Here is a 20,944-nt window from a genome sequence, read left to right as displayed (position 1 = left end):
GGTTTACTGTCTTTTGGAAGTCACGAACATCTTATCTTTAAAATCTCTGTGTTTTGTTTTGAAACTGCCAAATAGTCTTCCCTTTTTGTAATAAGGCAAAGACCTCTTTACAGTGACACTTCAAACACAATTTCAATGTTTCCCCATAAGTTAAAAATGAGTATTGTTTTGGTGCTAGTCTACTCAGAGGAATTCTTTCCTTTGCAGGATCTTGCATGCAGACAGCCAATGATCCAATAACTACTGAACAAAAAAGTGTCAAAGGAACCAAAACAAACTTGAGTTCTGTGACATATCTCAGGTATTTGGGGAAATTAAAGAACATCCTTTGCCTATAAATTCATCCTTTTAAAAATAAATAAATCCTTTGTATCCCCTCCCTTTTTCTTTTCTTTTTTTTTTTTTTTGTTTGTTTGTTTGTTTTTTCCCTGGGAATGTGTTAACTGTCTCTTACCCAGTGTCACAAATAAATTAGCTTTGAAACAATCAAAAAACAAATCGCAGTAGAAGCAAGATGCAGTCATGTCTGGGACATACACATTAACCGCTGTGGATTCAACGTTCATGTTAGACTGTATTATCACACAGTATCCAAATTTATCAATCCTGGCCTCAATTCAAATATGCAGCTAGATGCCTTACTAAGTGCTCAGCTAAATTGAGCCTTTACTACCATTTAGAAGTAACTTAATATAGAGAAGAACTATAGATTAACTGACATATCCATTGTCTTTTTTGTTACAAACACTTCTATTTAAGCACATTGCTCTTTGAAGAATATACGTATATATATATATTTTTTTGGGGGGGGGGAAGGGGGGCATGGATGGAGGGGAGTAATTCAAACACTGAACCATTCCAGAGATCAAGCTGTCTGATTTTTCCACTCTCATGTCATCTATTCAATAGTTCAGTTTCACTACCTATTACTGTTCAGTAAGGGTTGTGACTGACACAGAATTTCCTACTGCTCATCATCTAAAACCAGCTTTGAAGGACCATGCGACTGCTGGAGTTGATTTGGAAATCTGGAAAATAAGACATAAATCAGCATTTTAGCAGTTGGCCACGGAAATAATAGCTTCGTAAAAGAAAACTGTGGCGCAGGCAGCAGTGACAGAACTCAATTCTCTTTTGTACCACCTGATGTCTTAGCCATGAGACCCTCCTTTGTCCTTGTCCAATGCCCTATGTCATTCACACCTTCCCACTCTTGTGACAAGAAGAAATTTAGAGATGAGGTGTTCCTAAAGCACAGTACATGCACCATTAGATAAATGAAGGCTGTCCACATAGCCCAGCACCTCCTCTGAGACACATAGGAAGCTTGTATAAAGCCAGGAACCATCACCATGCTGCTAGCTTACAAAAATGGTATAAATCAGGGAAATCCCTATCTCCAGTAGTTTTCTAAGGGATGGCACCAAACATAGTTAAGGCCCAGAGGCTGTTGTTGACACTGCCCAGAGGAAGGGAGATGCAGATGGAGGCAGCCAGCAGGAACCTCTGGGAGAAGAGGGTTACCTAGGACAGATAAATGACTTTGATGGTTTTGTCCAAGCAAACTAGCACAAGAATATCTGTGATAATCTCATCTCCTACATATCTCCTACTCATACCATAAACGCCATCATTTTACCACAGGCATGTTTATTCTGGGAAAACAAGAAAACTTATCATTTAATAGAAGATTTTGCACTAACACATACTTCCAAGAAAGCTGAGCTGCAACCTCAATTTTAGTGTTTCTCAGTGCTGGTTGCCTGGTTCTGTCCCCTTAACATTTTTTTTTTTAAAGAGCATTCTGTACCTGCAGAATTTCTTCAGTTTTCAAGGAAAGAAAATAATCAAACAAGGCAGTCAAATTTCTTTTTGTGGCTACCTATTGACAACAGCACAGCTGAGAGACAGAGTCAGCGCGTTAACATTCAGCTCTGTTTCTTGAGGCAATCGAGTAACAATAGTTTGTGGGGTATTTTGTGGTCTTTTCCAGTGCACCAACTAGGTGACAAAGAGGAATCAAGGAATCTGGTGTTACAGTCAGTGTACTGGAAAGCAGCAACATCCAACAGCTAATTACCTCCCCAAACTGTCCCTACTTGACCCCGCACCAATCACCTTGGCCTCATTGACAATCCATCTTAACTCTTCCCTTTGTTGTGATTACAGCATGTCTGACCCTATTTCTTGCCCGTTTTGTTTCCCTACGTGACACATGAATCAGAACTACAGCCCATCTTCACTCACTCACCTTCTGCTGCATGGTGCTGAGAAGCTTGCCAAGGGCATGGCCTTACCCATGCTTCTAATGCTCCAACTGAAGTCAATGGGATATACTGGTGCATTAATGATTAAATGTGCTAACACACAATAGCGTGCAAAGTATGCTTTCTTCAACCGCATGCAGTTTTGTTTTTTTTTTAATAGGATAGGCTCAGCTCCCTTTACTCTACTTACTGCCCCTCTCTGACAATCAGGAGACAGTTCCACAAGCAAGTAACTCCATATTCAGAACATATAATGTGCCTTTTTTGAGACAGAGCAAAAGAAACAACCTCTTCCAAGTGGTGGATAGTGCAATTTTGGGGTTGATTACATCTACAAATGAACAAAAAGAAAATGACTTCACATTCCCAATGAAGAGAGAGCATGGAATAAAATGTGATGTAAGAACAACACAGCTGAAAACAAAAAAAAAAAACATGCCATTTTTTCATAACAATGCAGATGTTAAGATATTTAACATATTTTTATACGCATCAGGGAACACAAAAAAGATAACAAAAATTTTGGAATAGCAGTCTTAATCTACATTGCTACCCTATTTTTCACAATACATACAATATTGTGATCCCCATTTTTATGAATTTAAATATGTAGCTCTGAAAGAGACTTTTTTTTTCCACGAAAATATTGATTTTTTTTGTGCTTTTAAACACATAAGGACCATCTACAGAATTTTACCTGGAGCACCCTTTATTCTCTTCTGTTTTTCTGCTTTCAGAGGTCTGAATACTCTTGTAGATAGACCTCACCTCAGTCACAATAATACCTGAGATTTCATACTCCCACTCTATTTTTAGTTTTGACTTTTAGTATGCTGCACATTCAAGTCTCAAAAACTCAAGGTAGCATAACTCAATCGCAGCATGCATCTTTTTTTTTTTTTTTTTTTTTTCTTTTTTAATAAGTTGATTTACAATCACAGCAGTTGTTCTATATGTTCCAAGGTTTGTCATAATCCTTTCCCACTACGTTCTCTAGAAACTGAGTGCATCTACAGCTGGGAAACCTATGCAGCCTTTGCAAAGAAATGCAACTGCTCCTCTTCTACTGCATATGACTGGGCCTTCTGCATACACAACAATAAACTATACAGCACAAGAATATCCACTGTAGCATGGCAGCATTATTGCAATTCCAAATAATACCAAACTGTAAGGTCTTGTACCTTGTTCATTCCACACCATCTTGTCTGAGTACACTCTGCACAATGGACCCCGCTGTTCACCTGTCTTTGCCTCTTCCTGGTTCCCCATAAGAAGACCATTCTTTTGCTTTGCATCTCTCTTCCCTCTCCCCAAAGAGAGGACATAAAGCACAAATGAAGCATGTGTGCGGTTTTTCAACTCCTCTGTCAACCAGAATGTGGTTTTCTAAGCAATCTGATATTCTAGAGGGACAGATATTATGGTTCCACGATTCCCACCACGACTAGATTGTCCAGTGTTCAACACTTTCTTAAGAACTGGTGTTCATGAGCACCTAACAAACTGGTGTAGTTGAGGAGCACCAACAACTCTGCCAGCCCCTCAAAACTCCAACCCACACTCAAAGTAGTTGTAGCGATGTGGCACTGCCAAACATCATGATGCCTCACCTCGTGTTTGCCCTGTAAGACCCCAAAAATATCACCCTCCATTAGTACATGGAGGCTATACATCTCAGAGGGCAACATCTCATCTTACACAGTATGGGAAGAAATGCTGTCTCCTCCCAGGTTTGTGAGGCAGCTTTTCTAGGACTTCTAGGACATTGCACAGTTAAGGTTTTCCAGTATTTATTTACCTACCATTAACATCATCCATGACACAGAGAAAGTGGGACATACTGGACTACTTATGCTAGAGAAAGAGCTTCAAGAGGCCTGGGCTTAGCCTGCCTAGGTTTAATTACAGACTACCAGACACAGGCTTTAGAAAGATATGAGAAGTTCAAGAAAGACAAAGGACCTGCAGAAAAGATGAATGCCTGTTTTAATTTAAACTGACATTGCATTTCTGAAGTCATTTCAATAATCCAGAACACTGGAAGAGAGTTATTTGACCTGTAAGCAGAATTGAGCAGTTGAAAGGCTCAGGAAAGTGGTTCTGTAAGCACAGAGTGTAACCTCTGAAAGCTTGGTTTAATACAAGATGCCACACACTATAGTGTTACTTCATAAGAAATCATCCCCAAACATAAGTTATATACTGGATGTGAAAAGAAGGTATGAAACATCAAATGGGCAAAGAGTCAGGAAATTTTATCTCCCCACTCACACTCAGAAGACCAATTATTATAAGCCATCAGGCAAAATAGAGCCTAGATGCCAAGCAGGGCAGCTCTCATCCCTTCATCTCCTCCAGATGAACCTTGGTTGCAGTCACCCAGCCAGGCTACTTCCCACCCCTTAGTCTTAAGGCACCCCAGACAAGTGAATGTAGGGGGTGAAGGTCACACTAGATAGTGACAGCAGTCTATGTGGGTATCTTCTAGCTTAAGAATAAAACAAATTAACTTAATGGAAAGAAAGTAGTTGACAGCAAAGGGGCAAACTGGGAACAGAGGTGTTCCCAAGTTCCTAACAGTTTCTAGAGTTTGTGGAAAAAAAAAAAACAAGTAAACTTTTTCTAGCTTTTCCCCATATAAGTGGAAAGTACAGCTCACTGACTTAACAGCAAAATGTAACGTCAAATGTAAGTAACCACCCATGCAGACAAACTCATTTTTACATAATTGTAAAATCAAGGAATTAAAGAACATACAACATAGGTCTGTTCTCTTAACGCTCATTCAGCATAATTATATCTAAAGCTCAGATACTCTCTCTAAGACGAGAATATCTCCAATCAAGCCTGGTATTCCCCCAAATTCTTGACTGTATAAACAACAACAAAAAAAAAACTAGTAAAGGCAAAAAATAATGCAAATGTAAGGTCACACTTCTCTAAGAACACAGAAAGTCGGTGCACGTCTGAAGCCCAGGACTGCCATCTGGATCACAGTTAGCCTCATAAAGGTTTTAGGTCACTGAAGAAATTGTTTCACATGTGCTTTGCAATGGTACAGCAAATAAAGACACCCAAAAGAAATAAACTTGCCAACTTGCCAGTCTTGATCTTTCAATGTATGCTGAGGCCAATACTATGAAACAGACACTGGAACTGAGTCCAGAAGATGCTACAAAAATTGGAGAAGACATACTGAAAGCTTATGTGATTTAAGGGATAAAGACCAAGTCTCTTCAAGTGGGACTTCAGGAGTTAAATCTGCATAAATGATCAATAAGGACAAGCAACTGCTTAAGTACCAAACAAAGAGATGGATTCTCTGTCATCCTCTTCATTTTTTGTAAGATATTGACCACTGCAGAATCATCACAGAGCAAGTTTTGTCCCCTGCGGTATGCCGATGGCTTTTAAAAGAGCACAAAGATATTTCTGACCTTGAACACAAGATTCTGAGGGCTGTCTTAGGTTTTTAGTTGAAGACTGAAATCAAAAGAAAATATTTAACATTTGAAACAAATAATGTATTTCCTATTAAAAAGAAACCACTTTTCAAGACAAAACATTAAGACTGGGAAAGCACAAGTATTTCCAAATGCCAGATTACGATGTTAAAATTTCTTAGAAATAATTTAATTTTCTATGAAATATTTTGTGCTCATTCTGTAATTGGGGAAAATTCATGTGAACATCAGTCTCACCTCCTACCAATTATGACCAAAATATTGCCTTTTACTTCCCATCAGTGACACACGAGTACTGGCATTTTTATTTCAAAATTTGTATGTGAGGACAAAATGAACATATTAGTAAAAGGTTGTGGTTAGTTAGGTAAACTCCCTGTGGTAAATTTAGTTATTTCCTGATCTCACAACTTAGTAAGACAGGAAAGTCTTTTGCCAGTCTCTGCCTTCTCAATATATGGCAACTCATTTCAAACCAAAAAGAGATACAAAAAGCTCCCCTCTTGCAATGAAGTAATTAATCACTGTCTGTTAACATTCTTTCCTACACTTGTATCACTTTTTAAAGGAATTCCCCAGGTCTTTTCTTTACCAAGACTTTGGGTATAGTATTAAGCAAATTATTAACATTAAATAAACAATTTAATCTTCAGCCTCACAAAATAATGCTTCTCTGCAAGTCTTCCTGTACTTCCACCACCCTCAGTCCTCTCCCATTATATGTGGAAAAATTAACAAAAAATGAAAATACAAAACAAAAAATGAAAACATATATGGAAATGTAGAAAAAAAAAGTATGTAAAAAGAAGACCAAAGTTGCAAAGTGCAAAAATTAAACCCACTCAGACTGAAAACTGAAAAATGCTATGAAGTTAATCAGCCTATCGTTTGGGTTTCTGTGGGAATTAAATGGGGTATAAGTAACACGAGAAGTGTTACAAATGCGATCCTGGAATTCAGCTTTAAAAAACACAGGCATACAGATTTGAGACAAACTTTCTGAATTAGCTAACCAAGAGAACGCAAAAGAGCACACCGCAAATGCTTCATGCATTGTTCAGTGCTTCTTATTCTACAATACGCAATTTCAAAGCAGAGATACCAATTTATACAAAAATTCTCAGAATCTACGCACTGTGAAAGACTGCATATAACCTTAGTATCATCGAACCACTGATTCAGCAGTAGCCTGTAAGCAGCCAGTATGAAGGGATGAGTAAGATGGTCTCTGAGGTCTCGATGGTAGCACTGTTTTAGTAGCATTCTCAACTTTTTCCAGAGCAAGAATGAGGATGGGGATATACTGTGAGAATGGAACCACGTTAAAATGAGTTCACTAGCAACAGATTTGTAACAGTGCCACACATTTTAGCCCTGTACCTGCTTCAGGAGACTGCTGAATTCAGGTTAGACGGAAATACAGTTTTTTACATGTCAAAGCAGGGTGGATTTTTCAGCACTATGATAAAAGGTAATTTCTACATTATGAAGCCTATGACATCAGCTACCACCTACTTGCAGAGCAAATATATGAGAGTCACATTGAGAAAACTTCTGCTAAACTCATGGGGTTCTTCCATTTCCAGCAGTGACTACAAACTGAAACACAACTTAAGCTTGTAGCCTGTATTTTGTATCAAGTATACGCAGTTCAAGCCGACATAAATACACGCACTCTACAAACCAATAAAAAGTCATAATTCTCAAACATTCATTTTATTTCTCCTCTCCTGATACATCTAACTTCCATGGGCAAGGAGATCTATGTCTTCAACAGTGGCTATAAAAACCAGTTTTGTTGCAGCTGTAAGAACTAGAAAGCTGCTTGTGCTCCTCATTTACAGGAATGTGGAAACAATACATAGGATTAATTGGGCTGGCATCATCTGCAGAAGCTGTGGGTTTCTCTAGAGTTCAGAAAAAATTCAGAAAAAAAAAGCCTAAATTGAAAACTCAGAATTGCCCTAGAAACCCCAATAATTTTCCATTAGCCAGAGAGGAAACACAGTGTTCCTACTAGACATATATTAGTGGAATCAATTTTTTAGAGTAGGATAATAATGAACACTTCAGTAAAACCACCTTGAGAAAGACTGAACTTTGGTAGAAAGGGAAGGGAGAAGGAGAAGGAGGAGAAAGCAATTAACTCATTGAAATAAAGAAGAGAAGCTTCCTCATAATAGTCTTGGAATAATACATGCTGGCAATGGAAAAGGTAAAAGGACATTTGACTAGAGTAGGCAACAGAAGTACCTACAAACTTCAGCGCTAACACAGCAACATTTTATTCATCACATAACCAAGAAAAGACAGAACCATCACCCAAGGAAAGTCCTGTTCTACTTAAAAAACATTCAGTCTAAGAGATGACACTGGCTATCAATTCTGTATAAAACCAAACCAAAACAAACTTAAGGGATGAAAATCCATAGCATTTTCTGAATAAAATATTCCCTAGTTCAAATTTGGACAATTAGATGGACATATTTTGACAGACCACTGCCGAATAACAGGAAAAAGAAAAAACAACAATCAAGAGAGCAGCTAACAGATTTCAGATGAAAAACTGGAATTGTGTATAAAGACTCATTTCACAAAATTTTAAAAGCAACATTCTTCATATCCAAGTATCTGGTCATCATATCTTGCCTGGTCCATCCTCCCCCTTCTGACTGTATTCCCTAGGCCTTTTGATAAATTTGTGCCACAATCTCAGACTGCAGAAACCATGAAGTACCTAATGAATATGAAATGTGAGGAGGCAAAGAGAACCATACCTACCACTTAACCTCTAATGCTATCATCAACATTTTTGCCCAAGTACCAGCAACCATCAAGATCCCTAATATTTGTGCATTTGATAACGGCTACATGCTTTTTCTTTCTTAAACTTCATTATTTACAACATACCACTCCCCCAAAGCCTCACAGCTCAGTTTGATTTAATTCTAACTCCCTAAGAATTTTTCAGCTTCACAGCTTTGTATCATCCACAGGCTTGGTCGGCTCTTCACTATATTCCAAGATATTACATAATTAATGTGAAATAAATCAAAAGGGAATTTCTGTGGGATGCAACTTTTTTCTAACTTCAATCATTAAAATAAAATCAAAGTAATTACTGAACCAGTCATAGTTCATGAATAGCTCAGTAAAGTATTTAAGCAAGTAAGTAAGTAGTCCGTTTGGCTTCAAGTTCATACGAGCTTTCTACGATTTGCTGAATCAAAGACCTAACGGTGCACTTCTTGGAATGACTGCTACCTACTAAATGTTTTCTACTTCCTGAGCAAGCACCACTACCACTCTCCTCCACACCCCGGTTCTATAAATGCAAAGCAATCCTTTCTCAGGTTGAAGTTTTTCAGGGCTTGCCTGCAATGAAACCAAACAACAATGGAAAAAAGAAAAAAGGAGATGGTTCAAAAAAAAAAAAAAAAGTGCAATAATTAAATTAAAAAGTGCCTCTTTTCACTGAAAAACATTGTGAAAGATTCACAAGATCTTTCTGCAAGAAATTCATGACATTATTTTTTGGCTCCAATGCTGAAGCTCAAACTTAAAAGTTAGAATTTTAAATAGAAGAATCAATAACAGAGGCGTGGTTTTCATCCAAAAGAAACTGGTCCTGATTTAATAAGTTTAAGACCTCTGGAAACAAAACATGATAGAGCAAATGAAATAGAACTCCTTACAGAAACCATCAGGACTTCAATCCCTGAAGAGTCTTATTTACATATCTTCTTTCATGTTAATTGTGATGTCCCACGTAATTTTTTTGTGAGAATTGAATACCCCTATGATGGAATTCACAAATTTTTACATGTTGGAGTCTAAATATGTAGCTAAAATGTGACATTTGGAAGAGTTCCAAAAATCACCTCTGATTTTATACCAATGAGATGAAATCTCAACTGCCCAGCAATTCAAAGAATTACTTTGAAGTCACAAAATTACATCTTTCTAGCAATTTTTCTTTTTGTAATGTTCACATACAGACCAGATTCAAATAAAAAGGGAGGTTACAGCTCTGCTTTTGGTCTCTACATCCTCAGCAGCCATAATCTCTAGTGATGATGTAAAAAAAAAAAAAATTGAAAAATACTCCTACAATTGTGGCAGAAACAGACAAGGATTTGCACAAGATCATATGGACAATGTTCAGTTCAGCAGATCTCACATTAAAGTTGGACACAGCTATGGATTACTGACAGTCTTTTGGAGTTAATGTTAGGAACCATATATCTAATGAAACAGGATGAGAAAACATACTGCCCCAGCACAGTTGCTGTCCCTGGATATTGCATTTCCTTGACAGTCCACCTTAATGGCACTGGTCTCAACACAGGATGAAATAAAAGTCTCCACTAAAAGACACACTACTGTCCCTAATTGATGGCTTCCTAACCAATGGAAGTCAGAGTCACAGAGTTGATAGATGGTTTCCTTATCTAAGTAACGAGAAGAGCTAGGCATCAGAAGAACAATCTAAAATGCCCATGCAAAGCTGGAAACAATCTAGGTTTAAGTGCAGACACCAACCTTAAATCTCATCATAGCTTTGACCCTGTGCTATAGTCCAGGGCCTTATTCTCGCCTGTCATCCAGAACCCAAAACAATTTCTGGTTGCAGCAAGGAGGGTGGAGGTCTATTTTCTCTGGTGACAAGCAATAAGACACAAGGAGACATGCTCAGGATGTGCCAGGGGAAGTTTAGACTGGGTATCAGGAAGAATTTCCTAATGTAGGGAAACATAAGACTGTCTTGAATTGGAAAGGACCATAAAGGACCTCACCTAGATCTATCTCCCATGCTGTGGACAGGGCTGTGATCAATCAGCTCAGGCTGCCCAGTGCCCCATCCAAACTAGCCTTGAACACCTCCAGGGATGGGGCATCCAGAGCTTCTCTAGGCAATTTGTTCCAGCACCTCACCATCCTCTGAGTAAAAAATTTCCTCCTACTATCTAATCTAGAGAGGGGGGTAAGCATTGGAGTGCGCTGCCCAGGAAAGAGGTAGAGTCCCCATCCTGGAAGATATTTAAGAGATGTGTAGTTATGGCACTAAGAGATACGGTTTAGTGGTCAGACTCTGTAGGTCAGGCTGGTGGTTGGATCTGATGATCTTGAAAATCTTTTCCAACTTAAATGGTTCTATGAATTATACCTGCGTTCATTCTTCCCACAGAAGAGCTAAACTCTCTTCAAGTGGTCTGAAGGAAAAAACAGGGAGGTAATTCAGCTGCTTCTCTGATAGAACAATTTCTTGTGAGCAGCACAGTCACAAAATAAGCCAACATCTCTACCTATGGCAACCTTATCTTCTAGTTACCATCTGTGGGGTCAACAACCTTGTCCTTCATACACTCAACAGAAGCTGTACTGCAAAGAAGTGGATTACAGAAAAGTGAGAGCAAGTGTAGCCATGACTGACCTCTTGGCTACAGCACTAATACAGAAAAATCAGAAGGTTTTTTTGTCGGCAGATTTTTCAGCAGTCTGTTCACGGGGTCATTTTGTATTAAACCAAGAGCGCAAAGGAATTTTTAAGTTAGTTATGCTATTGTCTGAGAGATCAGGAAGCATTCAACAGAACAATCCTGTTCAAAAGCATCTTAACCGTACTCTACAGGCACTTTCACCTTTACAAATTCCTCATTCAATATGCAAATGCCCACATCAGAAAGTAACTGAGATGACATTGGTAAAGAAGTTGCCAGTACTGGCTTGGTCTCCGTTATCAATCATATGCTCATTTATTTTGCGAGGTAAAATATGTTGAACCAAACAACGTTCACAAGGCATTTCTCACCAGAAAACTGATGTAGCACATTACCACTTTAGTTAGCCCAGCTTTTTCTCACTGAAAATAAAGACATATTTAAACTTTCTAAAGTGGCCAGATTTGAGTTAATGTTATGTCTATACCTTTCACACACTATTAAATATTCATTGGAATCATAATTTACCTGTGGGCGGAGAGAAGGAAAGAGGGAGATGATATTTAGAAGTTTCAGAAAATAATGAGGTAAGTCAACATAAACAATAAAGTATAATATCCGGGCATTTGGATGATGATGAACAGTAAAACTGCAAAGTAGGGCTGGGGGAAAAAGCAGAGAAACAAAAATATAATAGAAGGCACATCTAAAAGGACAAAAAGTGGTCTGCAACAATTTCATCCCCTTGAACTTGCAGACTTGCATTTCAGGAACCAGCAAGATACAAGGCTGCAGGAGGTGATGTCAGAAGTATGTCTATCCCCAGCCACTGGGTTCAGCAGAGGCCCGATAAGCAGTTGTTTAGTTTTGCTTTGGGCTCTGGCTTCCATTTTATCTATAGTTTCCTAAGAGTTTACAGCTTCATTTGTGAGCAACACAGTCTTTGTATAACTGAAATCTGAGTCAAGGACAGCATGTGACTTTCATTTTGACTTCAGAATTATTATTATTTTTATTATAGAGTGCACAACCACTTCAACTATCAGGAACAGGAAGAACCATCCAGATGAAAACTAACAAATACAATCAACTATTTGCAAAATATTAGAGTGTAACTGCAGAGCCAGGCACCACCCCCAAAACAAAAAAAGGAGAAAGAAGAAAAAAAGAAGAAAAACATCAAGCCCAGTTAACATTTAAAAGAAAATAAAAAAGGTTTAGTGTATATGCAGATGTTTCACCATACTGAATAACACAGCGTTCTCAGTCTTCTCAGAGGACTCTGCATCAGAAAAATCCAACTGAAGCAGCTTCCAAAGAGCTGATTTCATGCAATAAAAGATGCACAGAAGCATCCGTTTCTTCAGATAACACTGGGATAAATACTACTTGAGAGGTGTGCTTGGCTGGTGTGTTTTCTTTTCTGTTTAAGACCATGCATTACATTTTAAAACACAGTTTTAAATTATTTGGAAGTCTCACCCCCAGAGTACAGCACTAATAAAAATCTGTTTTAGGATGCCTGGTCTTACTGCTGTATAAATTCTCTTTTAATGACAGACTGCCACTGGTTCAGCATCATTACTTTAATGCATAAGTCAACAGAGGCAGAACTGAGATTTTTTTTTGTTATATTTTATTTGTTTTGCATCATATTCCACTATAGGAAATAAAACTAAAACAAAAAAAAAAGTTTGAAGTATGCTTTCTACTGTTAAGTAGATAGAAAACCTCTAACTAGTGCTCAAAGAGATCCTGAGAAAACTGGATCTCCTTCCATCAGTGAGAAACAAGAGTGCATTAGGGCGTTTGGAGGGATACATACCCAAGCATGCCCTATTATCCAGCATTAGTAGTTTAAAGAACTTGATATAATCTCTCTGTGGGATTTAATCTTTTTGTTTCAGAAAAATCTCCGATTTTATTTTTCTTTAAGTTGTTTATTCTTATTTTTAACATGGTCAACTCTGTCACGCAAGTACTGAAAACTGCAGGACAATCTGAATTTTAGGAAGTCTAAAATAACCTTTTCTTCACTAAAGCTTTAGAAATGGGCTTAGCTACTATTGTCTTCCTGTGTATTTTTATTCCAGTATCACTGGAAAAGAAAAGTGACCTACTAAAACATCTATAAAAACCAGGTCTCATGCTAGCACACAGAATGGTTGCATAGAAAGGGAAATTTGAACTCAGTGGGGCCACCAGTCTGTGCTTCCCTTGTCAATCTATGGTCTGCGTGGACAGGGAAAGGCTCCACTAGAGGATAATAGAGAGTAGAAACTGGTTTTGGGTACCCCGTATCACTCACTGAAGATGCTGATTTGCTGTGACTGCCCAAAGGAACCCAAGACAACTAACTTTCCTCAGCTAAAGTCAGCCTTTGAATATATCCAACACTTATCTCCTAACTCCTTACAGCTTGCAGTACTCTGCTGGTTGTACTGACATATGCTTATAGGACACAGCACTGGGAGACTTTTCTTCCCAGACTCGTCATGTTATTTTTTTTTCCCCTAGTTCCATTTGTCATTTGAGTTGCATGACTCAATAATTCCTCTGTAATTTCTACATTCTTTTAATATTTAAATGCAATTTTAACACTTAACAGTCAAGTTATCCTTTGCTCTTAATAACCTATTTTCTCCAATTTTCACTGTAATGTACCTTAAATGTTCGGATAAGGCAAAAACCTAGATGTAATCTCATCCTATTAATAGGAAATGGAAATTTATCTTCCATATTTACCCCAGCTCCTGGAGACTTCCAAGGTGAGGCTGAATAAAGCCTTAGGCAATCTGATCTAGCTGTGGTTTCTCTGTTCATTGCAGGGGAGTTGGACTAAACAGCCTAAAGAGATCCCTTCCAACTCTAAGGATTCTATGATTCTATATTCATGATTCAAAAAATGTATTTTTCCTTTTAATATATAGATAAGCATTTTATTATGTGGTAAACCTGCTTCCAATTCTTCCAACTTAAACTTTATTTTTTTGCAGGTAGGTTTTTAATTCAGTTGATCTGAAGATAAACTTCAATAAGTACCCAATAAATTTAGGCAAACATTGAATATTGGCACCTCAGAACAAAGAGGTATCACGTCCATCGTATGGGCACTAAACTTGAAGTATCAATTTGGTACAATGAGGACCAGTAGTCTTAAAAGAAAAGCAGTTAAGAAGTTATTAGGCCTAATAAAATAAAGAAAACGTCCTCAGTGTATCAGGAGAGGCATATAGTCAGTGTTTTCTTCAAGGGACTGCTATTAGTCTTTGTTTTACGTATCAACTGCTGTATTCAGTCAAACCAAAGATACACCTATCCCATATATTGCATCTTTCACAGAGGTTGGGAACAGAGGTCCAGGGAAATACATTCAAACAGGGAAAGCACTTCACGATCCTCCCAGCTCTCAAGAAACTGTGGCTTGTTCTTTTAAGCATGAGATGGTGCTTTTGTACTGGATGCCCAAACTCAGCTGAACTTCTAGTGGCTCGCAGTTAAACTACTCAGTGCAAGAAAAACGCAACCTCTTATTTTGTTCTGAATCTGCCACCTGATAATTTTATTTTATCCCTTCTGGGTCTCATACTACAGGAGATGGTTACTGAGCATACCCTACTCATCCTTTCCATTACACTCCTATATAGATTTTTATCATTTTCACCTTCAGCTGTTTCTTCGTCAAGCTGAATACTACTAAGCTATTTAATTACTCTTTATCATCATGCCACCCATTTCTATTTCTACTATCAAGCCCCTTTTTTTCTCCCCTTCCTTTAAATACAGGGATCTTCATAACTGACTTATTTTTGCTGTCCTCACTATAAGAACATATCATTTATTCCTAGTCTATTTTACAACTGGTTAGTCGTAAATCTAGGAGAGGACTTTCCTCTTATGTCATAATAGTTTCATTTTGCTAAGCACCAAAGGTGAGTCTTTCTCAAAAAAATTTTTGGAAACTCAAGCTTACTGCATCAGCTAGATCTTATACTTACTCACAATATCAGCATCTTCAGAGAACCCAGACTGATGAGGCAACTCTACAAAGACAGTGCTGACTCCTTCCTGATAGAGCAAATTTGCCCACAGATCCGTTACTTCTCTTCTTTGTTACAGTCACTAGCAAACTGGATGGTACAAACGCCATACTTGTCCTGTTCTTTCCTGTAAGTTTTCTGGTAGCCTCCTTAAAAACCTGACATCACATTTGCTGATCTGAACTTCACTATTACCAAAGCAATACTGCAAGACTAAACACCACAGCCACTAGTTCAGCATTTTACACCAGGAGATCTACAGCTCTTTGGTGAATTCAGTGCCCCTGCACAGCAAAAATGAACAACTCACATCAGTAACTCAGTGCAGTGCAATCTTTTTTGAACACTACAAACCTCAGCCATCTATTGGCCCAATGGCTCCTCCCTTTCTGATGCTTTTAAAGATGACTTCTGACAAGCTTCTCCATGCTGTATAAATCACTCAGACTTTCACTGTTTTTACTGTGCATTTTGTTCTGAATTCACCCAAGTTTCATATTTATTACTTTTATTTGGCAAAAGCAGAAGTGACCAGACAACACAAGTTTGTGAAGGATATATTTCTTCTAGTCTACTCTGTTCTGCTGCTTATCCAAGCTAAATTTTTTTTTTTTTTTTTTTTTTTTTTTGCAATTTTTTAAAGCATCAGAGAAAAAGTTGTTAAAGGATATTTACTTGTTCTGGATCTCTGATCAATAGCTTTAATTTCCAGACTGGCTGCAAGCATCTTATTCCTTTGGCCTGTCCTCTTACTAGACTTTCTCCGACATCTTAATGTGCATCCTGCTAGCTTATCTCTAGTACATCTATACCATCAATAACTTCGAAAAATAAAATGGAGACACTAAATACCTGGTTCTAGAGTTCTAAGCACTGCATAGCAACTCTTTACTTTAATCTGATCATCCATCCTTACAGGCTTCCCTCTAAATGGGACTGAATTTTATTCAAGCAGTTCCACACTGTTTCTACATCATTTTTGTCAACTCCTGTCCAACACGTAGCAGTGTTAAGGACTTCCAGCCCCAGAGGCTGTGTCTTCTTGATCCATATGCGCTTTCCATTTTCGTATAAGGTATGAGATGGTCTAGTCTTCTCTTGATGAGAGTCAGTTTGGCATGCAGTTGCAAGGTTATGATGTGTTCCCTTTCAGCATCATAAATCCACTTGCACTCCACTTAACTACCCCTTCTTACCACAACAGGAGATACCCTCCTGTCATTGAGGATCAACACCATGGAAGGGTATTCTTAGAGAAAAAGGAAACTTGGCCGTCACCTAAGAGAAAGATCTCCTATAGAATACAATTTCAGGATCATTTCTTCTTTAAAATTTTGGTGTCCTTCTGCATTAGGATACACTTGTATAATAAATCCAGAGGCACCCAACCTAGAGATGGCTGAAGAACTACATCCCCAGGACTTTATTTTACACATTTGCTAGCTAAGGATACTTAACTGTATACATGTACTTTGCATGTTGTGACTTTCACAAGAGCCTCCCTCAGTTATAATAGCCTACAATGAGTATCTTCCAGTGCTGTAGCTATATCTTTGGTCTAACAGCTGTATTAACGCTAAGATTAATAAAATGCTACCCTTTTCTAACTGGAGAACTGGTATCAGTCTCAGTCTGAGTAGCCAAAGTGCCTAAGCTAAATGGCCTCAGACATACTCCTATGTTAACAAATATTTTTGCAAAGAGTCAAGCAATCATACTTGGTAGTCTAACAGACTATACCCATTGTTGTTTTAGTGTGAAATGACTGATTGCATTGAGGGGCTTGCACAGTTTTGAGGCAATAAAAATGCATAATCAGCCATAGCTTTCAGTTCAAAACAATCACTGGACAGTTTTCTGAGATGTTTTCTAAGATGCAACATCTGCAGTACCGTTAAGAAGAGCAGCACCTACAAATATATCCTGCATACAGTCAGACAGAGTTCTACGCTGGCTCTGCTGTTTTAGATGTTAAATTCAGGTTTCTTACTGAAAACTCTTCTTTCAATTACAACTAATACAATATAGCAAACTTGACATGATACACACAATTTTCAAGAACATCATAAGTCCTGAGAGTTTTACACACACACACCCCACTGTATTTATAGGCATGATTAAACATTTCATTTTATTGTTAATGATAGATTGCACCATACAATAAAGAGAAAAATAATTAATGAATTCATAAAATAGGCCTGATCTTTCAGTTGATAGAAAATTCCCCTTCCACCATTAAAGCTAATTAAAAAAAAAAATGTAGTGCAAATACAGTAGATACTTCATAATCTCCAGTAATGGCAGGGAAACTCATCACAAGTTGCTGAATGCTATGAATCATCTTATGAACACGTAACTGCTATACACTCTAGAAGGCACTTTAACAAGTAGTTTCATTCATTGATGTCAATACTTCCTAATTAGCACAAAGAAGCATCTGTAGATTGAACTCTCGAGCAGCACGTTGCTTAGTTAACAGTTTTATTTAATATTTTAGCAAACACTTGATGTAATGGGAGACTACATTAAAATTTTGTACCCCTAACAGTTTCATTTTCTGTTCTCAACACGTTGGCACAAACTAATGAGCTCAGCACTGTTTGACAAAGCCATAAGCATATACTGACCTTTACTACATCAGAAACATTTTTCAAAACCTTTGTGAATAGCCATGTTTAAGTTGGATGAACTGCTTAGCTGTTTTGCTTAATAAGTGATAACAATGAAAACTACATGGCCATATAGGCCTTAGTGCTGCAGACTTCCTCCTCCCCAGCTATGCCTAAGCGGGTCAACATACAGAAGTAAGTGATGATCAATAACATGACAGACAGTGAAATAAACCATCTGCAAATGCGTTCCCACTTTGTACAAGGTGACTTGGTCATCTGTGAACATGGGAACACCATGTTCTCTCAAAAGCAATTCAAAGCTTTAGACAGAATGCCTTCCTAAAGCATAAAAAAAAAAGCCAAACATTTATAAACACAGTGGTGGTGGCACTTGATCACTTTACCAGGATAACTTCCCATTCACAAGTTCCAAAAACCCCTCCAGCTCTGAGTTCACCCCATCCTCCATGGCTTCCCAGGTATCCTGGAATGCAGACCCATGGACTAATTTCTACAGACTGTCCACAATGACATAAGCATACAAGAAGAGCTTTGTTGTACTCTAATATTCCTAATTAATGAGAGATTATTTAATCAGGTAGCCTGGTACTTCCCTTTCCTTAGAAGCATGAGAGCTAATCATGGGCTCTTACGTACTGCCTCTCCCTCCCACCACCCCCCCACTCCCCAGCAGAAATGAGCACTATAAAGCATCACACCCAGATAAGTATTTGAAATGACATCTTTATTTACATCTCTCATTCTCTTCATGCTTTCTATTCATTGTTCATAAAACGATTCTACAGGAAGGTTTCCATGCCTATAATATTTGACGTTTCTCCATTTCAAGCATATTCAGGGATGTAACTGCACTCAACTTTATCAATATAGATCTAGGTATTTAGAAGGAAATAAACTGAATCTTCATGCAACTTAACCATGCTCTGATTCTTCATAGTTAACATACACCATAAGAAATCTGAAAATCCCACCTCTCATTGCATACTGCATTCAAAGTATTTTATTATTTTTTCATTTCAGTAATCAGACATAGCATTTTCCTTATCAATTAACACAGTCACAGTAAGAGCTAATTATCCAAGAATACCTATTGTGCCAGGAATACTGGGGGCACCGTAGGCAGTTGTATGAATCACTTCACATACCTGTGGTTTTCCAGGTTCCTGTGCTTAGTCATGAGTATACTCTTCATTCTCTCGTACACAGAATGTAATTTCTGCCAATTTTTGTTCTTGGCTTCTACACTGCCACCTGTAGTCATACAAGAGAAATGAGCCGGATTTAATGCTGCAAATCTTACTACCACAACATTTCAGCTCACTTGCCTTTCCGACATAACCATTCTAAAGTATTCCCCATGGCAAAAAAAAAAAAAAAAAAAGTGTTAAAATCCTGGAATTGAGTCATTTGTAATGTTCTCTCTACTCAGTTTCAGGAAGGATGAAAAATCCTAATTTAACCCAACAAAACATTTCCAACTCTCCGAGACAATTAAGAGCTGTACAGATTTTTATGTATCCTTTGTTGCCTTATGGACACCCAAACACCTTGATAGAGCAGGTGGGATTTCTGAAGTGGGAACACAAACACACTTTCACTTAATTACTTGGTAAATATGAAAGTTGATTTGATTTGTTTTCCCATCTGAAAAACGAACACAGTTTTACAGAGATGTAAGCTTCACGCTTGGTTTAGCTGCCTCTACATAGCTTGTGAAGAAGGCGTACAACAGAAGCCGATATTCAGAGGGACATATCACAGAGTTGAAGCGATCTTCAACTTCTTAAAGCGATGAACGACTCTCGATTCATTCTGTGGTCACTGCAACACGCCACGGATTCCGCCGAATTACACCCCGACACCCAAACCAAATACACAGTACCCAGAACTCCCACGTTAACCATTTCCTGAAGATACGATAAAATAAAACACTCAACTCTTCCTGGAAAACAGCGAAGCTTTTAGAACAGGGGTTTCGCCGAATACCAAAGTTTCGGAACGCAAGCTCCGGGGGAACGCTAGCTTTACGTCTGCGTGTACTCCCCGTTGTTCCAGCGAAGGATGGCTCATACGTTTTCTCTGGAAGCCACCGTGTGCGTACTGCCCAGCGGGGCTCTGGTTGGGAAAAAGCTACCAAGTCTTTCACGGACAGAAAGTAACTTATCTCCCCTCTCCGCGGCCGCGCGTGTGTGCGAGTGCCGCCGCCCGCGGACCTGCGCCCATCGGGGAGCGCCCCGCACGAGGCTCTACGTCAGCCGAAAAAAGAAAAAATAATAATAATAATAATCAGAAAGCCGCAGACTGGAATAGAAACCGAAATCAAGCGCGATTTTCCAAGAACGCTCTCGCAAAGCGCATCTTTAAAGATGAGATGCTCGTCAATCGTCTAAAATTAAACAAACGCGTTGATTTAAAATCAATAACGTCAAGCACCGTCGTCGCCTGTCTGAGCCCTAAAACCTCGTCCCAGGTAACCCTCCGGCTCCCCCCGCACCCCCCGCCCTCTCAGGTGCGCGCCGGGCACCGCCCCACAACCTCCCCCCCCCGGCCCGGGCCCCCGCCGCACCCCGACCGCCGCGCACCCACCTGCGTTCTCCGTGCAGCGCCGGCTGCTGCCGCAGGATGAGGCGGCGGCTGCTCCTCGATGCTCACCGGCCTCCCGTCGCCGCGCAGCCAGGGGGAGCCGCGCGTCCCGGCTGCCGCCGCTGCTACTACTGTTACTGCCACCCGCCCGGGATTCCTGCGGGAGGCGGCTCCTTCGCTCCCTCCCTCCTTCCCAGCCACGCTCCCCCCCCCAGTGCCGCAACGCGCACCGCCCGCCGCCCAGCCCCTTCCCTTTTATCGCGGGGCCGGGGCTCCCGACGCCACCGCCGCCGCCGTTCCGCAGCCGCTCCGCTGCCTACACACGGCCGCGGCCCGCCCCCCGCCAGCCCACCTGTCCGCGCCCCGCCGTCGCGGCCCACGCAGCGCCCGCCCCCGCGCCGCCCACAGCCGCTCCGCAGCGGCCCCGGGCGGGGGGGAGCGGGGCGGCCTCCGGAGGCTTCGCTCCCACCTGTGCGCGCAGCCCCAACCCCGGCACCCGAGGTGTCCGCATTT

General features: G+C 39.6%; 1 long non-coding RNA gene across 1 annotated transcript in view; it reads right to left on the bottom strand.

The window, feature by feature from the left end:
• The window catches only part of LOC116229867 (uncharacterized), a 78,785-nt gene extending 58,030 nt beyond the window's left edge, over positions 1–20,755 (bottom strand). Inside the window, exons 1-2 of the long non-coding RNA XR_004167124.2 lie at positions 20,435–20,755; positions 18,994–19,099 (exon numbers count right to left, since the gene is read on the bottom strand). This is a non-coding gene — a long non-coding RNA (uncharacterized LOC116229867). The remainder of the gene's footprint in view (positions 1–18,993; positions 19,100–20,434) is intronic.
• Positions 20,756–20,944: the final 189 nt, after the last annotated feature.

This window comes from Phasianus colchicus, chromosome 1 (genome assembly GCF_987193195.1).
Source record: "Phasianus colchicus chromosome 1, bPhaCol1.hap1.1, whole genome shotgun sequence".
NCBI classification, from domain to species: Eukaryota; Metazoa; Chordata; class Aves; order Galliformes; family Phasianidae; genus Phasianus; species Phasianus colchicus.
The sequence above is the reverse complement of the archived record's forward strand: the minus strand, read 5'-3'. Positions and strand labels throughout refer to the sequence as shown.